Source organism: Neopsephotus bourkii, unplaced genomic scaffold (assembly GCF_033783945.1).
Source record: "Neopsephotus bourkii isolate Nb327-2 ecotype Australia unplaced genomic scaffold, CSIRO-AGI_Nbou_v1 NB_122, whole genome shotgun sequence".
NCBI lineage: Eukaryota > Metazoa > Chordata > Aves > Psittaciformes > Psittacidae > Neopsephotus > Neopsephotus bourkii.
The window spans coordinates 1,750,303-1,757,733 of record NW_026900639.1 but is presented as its reverse complement, the minus strand read 5'-3'; the positions used below and the strand labels follow the sequence as shown (position 1 = coordinate 1,757,733).

The 7,431-nt window shown below is 46.7% G+C and overlaps 1 protein-coding gene across 1 annotated transcript in view; it reads left to right on the top strand.

The window, feature by feature from the left end:
- Positions 1–1,539: 1,539 nt before the first annotated feature.
- Positions 1,540–7,431, top strand: part of LOC133219100 (microtubule-associated protein 4-like) — a 69,109-nt gene continuing 63,217 nt past the window's right edge. Inside the window, exon 1 of the mRNA XM_061366174.1 lies at positions 1,540–1,691. The gene's annotated coding sequence lies outside the window, so the exon portion shown is untranslated. The remainder of the gene's footprint in view (positions 1,692–7,431) is intronic.

Here is a 7,431-nt window from a genome sequence, read left to right as displayed (position 1 = left end):
TTGGGCACTTGGAGGACCTTGCTCTTCAACAGACAGGGGATGATCTTCCTCCCTCATGGATTAATTTACACGAAAAGTTGTAATGGTTTAAACCATGAATAGTCCTTGTGAGTGGTTGTTGTCACTGGACCAATACTGGATGGTCTCACCTACCTTATTTCTGGAAGAGTTTCATCCATGTGCACTACATGGTTTCACTCAGGGCAAATTGTGCCTGACAAATTTGGTGGCCTTCTGTGACAGGTGAATAACAGAAGAATGACTGACATTATCTACTTGGACTTGTGCAAAGCCTTTGACACTGACCCACATGACATGCTTGTCTCTAAACTGGAGGAACATGGATTTGACAGATGGACCACTCAGGGATCAGGGAACTGGCTGGATGATCACACTTGGAAAGCTGTGGTTAATGGCTTGATGTCCAAGTCCATAACTCATGTTCCTCAGAGGTCAGTATTGGGACTGGCGCTGTTCAACATCTTTGTCAGCGACATGGACAGTGGGATTGAGCACCCTCGTCAAGTTTGCTGATGACACCGAGCTGTGTGGTGTAGTTGACACGTGGGAGAGAAGGGTGAGTTTTAAGGTCCTTTCCAACCCAAACCATTCTATGATATGATACGATATATGATGTGTGTACAGGTATATATATATGACACATGCAAACAAGAATTCTTACTGGTGCTCTTTTATTTGAGTATTGCTTCTGCCTTGATCTTTGGCAGTGATATAGGTCCCATCCAACCCAAATGAGTCTTCGATTCTACAACTATGTACAGGCACATGAGCCCAGGACATGCTCTCCCCCACCAAACACAGTCCTTTCCCGCCCCACCTCACCCTCCCCAACTCATGGAGTTTCCTTCATCCCATCTGCCCTCATCCATGCTCAAACTTCTCTGTCTGTGAGAACCATTCTGGTCCTCAAAGGTGAGATGACAAACTTTCGCTGCCAGGAACTGGAATGTGCTGCTTGCTGGTCATCTCTGCGTGTCAGTGCTGTACAAATGCTAGTGCTGGGGTTGTTCCCCACTGCCTGGAGAAGGGACCTGCTTTTACAACCCCCCACAGACTGTACAGACTCCAAAGCTCTGCTGCAAAGACACCCTCCCAGCGCCCAGCCAAGCTCAGGCCCCATCAATGCCTGACAGTCCCATGTCTCCTCAAGCCCCTACCTCCCTCCGCCCAAACTCCTCTCCCTCCTTTTCCCACGTCCACGTCCCTTCTCTACTCCCCCTTAGGCTCTTCCCCTCACGCCCATCCCCCCCCAGCCATGACCTTTCGCCTCACTCCACTCCCCACCCCCCCATACCTCCTCAGCCCCCTCCCACCGGCCCGGCCCCGGCCCCTACCCGGTCCCGGCCCGCCCCACCCAGCGCCATGGCCCCTCCGCGCCGCACCCTACCCCGCTGCCCTGTCACTGCAGCACCGCCTCACTCCCGCCTGCCGCCCGCCCGGCCCTGCACCGCCCGCGCTCAGCGGGATTGGCAGACGGCGGGCGCGGCGCGACGCTATTGGCGGAGCGGCCGAGAGCCCGCCCACAGCGCTAGCAGGGTAGTGCGTTCGGCGTGAGGCCAGCGGCTGCTCTGTTCCCTCGTTCTCCTCCTCCCCTGGGCCCGCAGGGGAGAGTGACACTCACCAGGCGGCTCCGTCCCGGCGGCAGCCCCCCGCGTACCCCTGCGCCTCTGGTAAGGGCCGCCGGGGGGCTGCGGCTGCGGGGCTCCAGCTGGGGGGGGTGACGGGGAGAGGGGACACACCGCTCCGAGCGGGGCGCTCTCTGAGGGGATGGAGGAGCCGCCCGGCCCGGGGGCTCCGGCCTCGCCCTTGTGGGGGTCGCGGGCGGCCTGCGGGGCAGGGAGGGGCTCGAGGGGGCCGAACGGGCTGCTAGTGGGGGGAGGTGGCGGCACTCCGGAGCCCTTCGTGAGGGGCGCGGAGGGAGCCCGGCCACGGGGAGCCGGGTTGAGCGATTAGGGGCGGGCGGCGCGGGAGCGGGCTCGGCAGGGCCGCGGCGCGGTGGGTGACAGGGGAGTAGCGGGGCGGGCGGGAGGAGGGTCCCGGAGCATCCGGAGAGCATCTGCCTGGCGAAGTTTGCGCATGGGTCATCCCGGAGGAAGCGGGAGCTGCCGGGGAGTGTCTTTGTTGCAGTGCGGGAAGAGGCTGAGGTGATCATGGGAGGGCTGCTGCTCGCACAGCTTTGCTTTGGACTGAGCGAACTCCTGTAGAGATGAGTCGTCCCCCACCCCCCCATCCGAAAAGTCAGAAATGCGTTTTTTTGATTGAGGGCAACGGTTTGAACACGCACATCTCGTTGGGACTTCTGGAAACTTATAACGTGTTTTCCCTCTGTTTCCCCGCTATTCTCCTGGTTGGCCGCTCTCCTTCCCTGCTTTATAAGGATGGATGTGGCGTTGCATCAGGGATATTTGTGCCATAACTCGGGAGCACAGAAGGGATATAAGTCTTAGCGGAGCTACTGCTCGCCCGCCGCTTGTGCAATGGGTGTGGCGAGCGCAGTGGATGCGGCGGCAGCGAGGCCTGCGCGGCCGCGTTGCCCGTCACCGGCAGAGTCGAACAGGGAGCTATTTATATAGAGCGGGCCCGGTTTCAAGATGAGCAAACTTGTTTTAGAAAGAGCAGTTATAAGTATTAAACGTGTACCGAACACAAATTTAAGACTGCTGCTAATAAGTTTAAACTCAAGACAAATGAAATTTTTAGTTCTGAAGATGCTCTACTACTGAAAGCTCTTTCTAAGGGTATCTTGCTGTAGGTGGTAGGCTTCGTTGCAAGCTCTGCCCCTCTTAGAGGGATGTGTTAAGTGCATGATCTGTGAGCATGCTGAACCTGCATTTAGATGCTGCGATTTGTTTCATACTCTGTGGGGTTTTCAGGTGATTCTTGATAACTCTTACTTGTTTCTTCCTCTTATTTTTTTCTGTTGATGCTAGCATGGATATAACAAACTTTTTTTTTTTTTTTTTTAAACCCCAACAGAAGCCAAACCCAAAACAAACCTGGCACCCTGTTTTCAGTGAACCATGATCTTCCCAGCTTACAGTTTCAGCAGAGCATCTGAAAGGCTTCTTGACTAATCTGATAGCCATGTTGGTGCGCTCTCAGTGTTCCAGCCAGTGGAATAGCAAACTTGCTCGGTACCTCCTGTACTTTCTTTAAACAGGGCTCTATACACAACTTGGCTGTAGCTTCATTTTGGGAACTGACAGGACTGTGCTGGAGTTTTACAACTGTGAAGCTTTTTTCCTCTCTGCTAAGGCTTCATTATCCCACCTATTAATGGATGTTTTACTGGTATTATATATATGAGGTGCTGTTGCAGCTTGATGAACTTTTTGTTTACTTGAGAAAGACAAATAAATTGGGACTCAAAAATATTCACTGTAGCAATACAATTATGATAAAAGTGATACTGGCTGGACAGACCTCTGTGTAAAAATTGCTTAAGTTCTTTGTGCTGGTTTATTTTTCTATATGAGAAGTGGTGAAATTTCTTGTTGTTCTCTTGGGTACATTTTGGAGGATTCATGGACTCTTTATTTTTGATTTTTATTTCTTTTGCCTTTCTCTCATCAGGAGAGATGAGCTCTTTTTCAGTTTTAAAAAGAGCTCAACTGACTTGCTGTTGCAACAGCAGCAATATCCTGTGTCTTTTGTTTTCCTTGGTAGTAATTACATGTTGCTGACAAATAATAAGCTTGAAGGCAGAATAGTTGATCTTTTGTGAATGCAATTGTTGACTAAAACTGAAGGACGTGGATGTTATTAAATCTGTATTATATGTCTCTGCAGAAATGGCATCAGTGAAATACCAGATGATAGAAGAAGTGTTAGTGGTGTGAAAATCACAACCCTGCAGTTCAGCTAGAGCACGATGTTGCCATGGGTACAGTTTGTGGGTCACCCCCTCGTTCCCCCTGAGTCCTCAGATGATATTAGGAGAGGATTATCTTACTCTTGTCCTTAAAGAGCAAGTGGGAAGCCTGTTAGTAGTATACTTATGCCAGTGGATACTTGTTGGAGCTTTTAATATCTGACTTTATCAGATTGTTTCTTAAAAGGTAATGACTCTGTCAGTCAGTTTATGTGTTGGTGGCCAGTGATCCTTAGGACATTTCTGAGGAGTGTCGAACACCACGGCTCTTCCCTGGGAACTGCCCGACCTCACTCTTCTTGCAGGATATCTGGAGATCTGTTTTAACAAGTTGCCTAATTTGTCTGTGGGAAACTTTGAAGGTTATGAGTAGCGTGATGGTGTGGGTAAATGCTTTGCTTTAGCAGTTGCCCGCTGCTTAGTATGAGTTGGATGTGGGCAGTGTAGAGAGTAGAGTGAAGAGACCGTGAGGTGAATAATCACACAACAGGCTCTCATAAGCTGCTGAAACCATCTTGGACTTATTCTGGTGTCTGTGTGTGCCGTGCCTTACAGTACCGGTAAGTGCCATTTAAAGATGACAGTACTAATTCTGATGTACTTGGGTTTACAGTTCAGAGGTTTATTCATATTTGGCTTTAGTGTTTAGTGCCTCATTTGTTTCCTTTTCAGAGACACTAAACATTTAAGTCTAGGTTTTGAATACCAAGTTATTGCTTAAACTGTTCTTTTTATCATGTTCTTTCTATCATCTATCTTTTCATTGTGTTCATCTACTCCAACAATATAAACATAAGACAAACAGAAGCATGTTGGGTTTTTGAAGGGTCAATAGGTAAGGCTGTGTGGAAGGTGGGCCATGACTTGATTTCCAGTCTTGAGCTTGTTTTGTGGAGTCTGATGAATACTTGGTTTAAACAAATGAATTACGTATTCTTCCTGGTGTTTGTAAAAGGGCTGACACAGCCTTAATTTTAGCAAATGGAGCTATAATTATATTTGAGGTCCCAACCTCTGTAGTATTTTAGTGGTTACCCCTCTTCCCTGGAAATAAGTGAATCTGAGCCATTAAATTAGATTTGAATTTTTGAAGAGTTCAGGTCTAGTTTAGACCCATCACTGCTAGTAGCTTTTTCTTTTGCATGCTGTTGTTAAACTTACCTCGGGCTTACTAAACTGTTGATACCTCCAGCTAATAACTCCCTACTTAAAGTACATTTGTCTCTATGTACGTAGTGCTGATGTGCAGACTTCCAAATTCTGATGTATGTCAAAGTTATGACTAAGGGAAACCACTGGTCAGACTGGGTATAAGTCTCTCAAGATGAATTTGAGCTACTTGCAATTCAAAGTGATAATACTTAAAAGCCAAATAACATATAAGTATACCTTGGTTTGGTCCAGAAAAATGACAAATCATTTATTTGGCTAGTCCAGCCATAGATTGAAAGATAAAATTCCAGTCTCCTTCTCTGAGAATGAAGAGTTCAAGGCACGTTACTCATCATGTTGTTGCCAGTCTGATTATAGATGGCAAAATTATATTTTGTGAATGTGCTTCTGGAGTTTCAAAGGCAAATCTGAAGAAGCTAGTATTGCTCTGAAAGGCAGATAGTTATTTCTTGTATCTTCTTGTTTACACTTCCTGTCCCAGCTAAAATAGATCAATCTTTTGGTTAGTCAGATGTCTGTGTATATGGCTTCCTTGTGTCTTAACAGAGCAATTGAAGTGATTTTTTTCTTTGTGCCCTTTTTTTCTTGAACACAAATTAAATTATACTCGTCCATAGATCAGAGAAATGCAGGGATCTGTGGTTAAAGCAGATGGCAGAACAGCTCAAGTCTTTAGCCTCAGCAATCACCACTGCCAGCATCTGCTGCAGAGAGTTCACCTCTCAGAAGAAAGAGTAGATGTACTTTGGATCCAGTTCTTGAGGAGGTGGCGTAAAAGCTGGTGTGTTGAACAAAGTACAGCCTATGTGAATAATGTATACAGGAGGCTTGTGCAGTGGCAAGCCCATGTTTCCCTCATCGTGAATTTTGCCAGCCTCCTACAACTCGGAAGCCAATTTCATGACTTAGTATTTTGCACATGTAAAGGAATTTCTTGTGGGAAGAAAAGGTCACTGAAAGCAGTTGCTGTAGATGTTATGCACGTTTGAGCTTGGTGACAATAAAAATGAAAGAGTTGGCTGGCTGGCTCATACAAGTGCCCTGGCTTACTCTTGGGGAGACTTCTTAATAAAGCCTTATGTTAGAAATAATTAAATGCTCCATCCCTGGCAGTGTTCAAGGCCAGGTTGGACAGGGCTTTGAGCAACCTGGTGTGGTGTAAGGTGTCCCTGCCTATGGGGCTGAAACTGGATGAGCCTTAAGGTCCCTTCCAACCCAAACCATTCTATGATTTAATAAAAGATTGAAGTTATTTAAAATTACTGGGAATTCTAATCCCAGAGGATTATGGACACACATTAGGCTGGTGCTTACATTTATATTTGTACAGAGTATTTAAGCTCTGGCACTCTTTAAAAAATATATCAGGATAGTGCTAAGGGTTTGGTAGGGCTGGAAGGGGAAATCTGTTCCTGAACAAGATTAGCCTTGACTCCCCTGAATAAGTTGTTAAATTACGTGTGATGTCATACAAGCCCATATTTTGTAATGTTGGTGTGCAGGATAGCAGAACGTTTGCAGTTGTTGCTCTAGAAAATAGGGGAGATGCTGTATTAATGGGAAGTGTAAGTCTACTACCTAGATGAAAAATGGATGTCTGTGTAAATGATAGTCTACTCAAACTCCATAGTACGTGTTCTTCCCTTGAAGTACCTGCTGAAGGGGGGAGGCTGCTGGGTTATTTAGTCCGTTGCTGTGCCTCTAGAAATAGCGAGGGAAGAGTCTAATTTTTTTTTTTTCTTTTTTTTTTTTCCCCTGCCCACCCAGCATTCCTGCTATTAAGAAAGTCTGTTTCTTGGTTCTCTTTTAATCCTTGCTTGGCCTCTTATCAGTTTTCCTCTGAGAGAGCAGCAACTGGTGAATTAATAGTTCCTCCAAGGATTAGCAAGATACTAACTTTGAGATAAAGCTAGCAATGTCCCTGTGATTTGGACAAAACAAGACGGGCGAAGAAGGTGGGAAATCATTGTAGTTGAATTATTCAGGCAGGTTTGTGTAATGCAATAGGCCCTGTATTAGCTTTCCTTTGCAAAGATTGGATTTCCACTCTTTGGGAGCGGTAACTCTTCTTGTAATGAGACTTCAGCACAGACAAACACAGATCTGGAGTCTGTACCCTGCCCAAAATGATTGTGTTGGCATGGTGGACAATTTGATACGTGGGTGGAAAATAAGGTTAAGTATTAGGTATATCCTTGCTTGTTGGATGACGTGACACACATGGTGTAGCTGGAGATTAAAATGGGATGAGTTCACTCCTGCTGCATTCTGGCTATCAAGCTACTCATGTGTAGCTGCAGGAAGCTTCTAGGAGAAGTATGCAGTTAATCACATCCATTAGCATGATTAAAATCCTGATTAGCCTG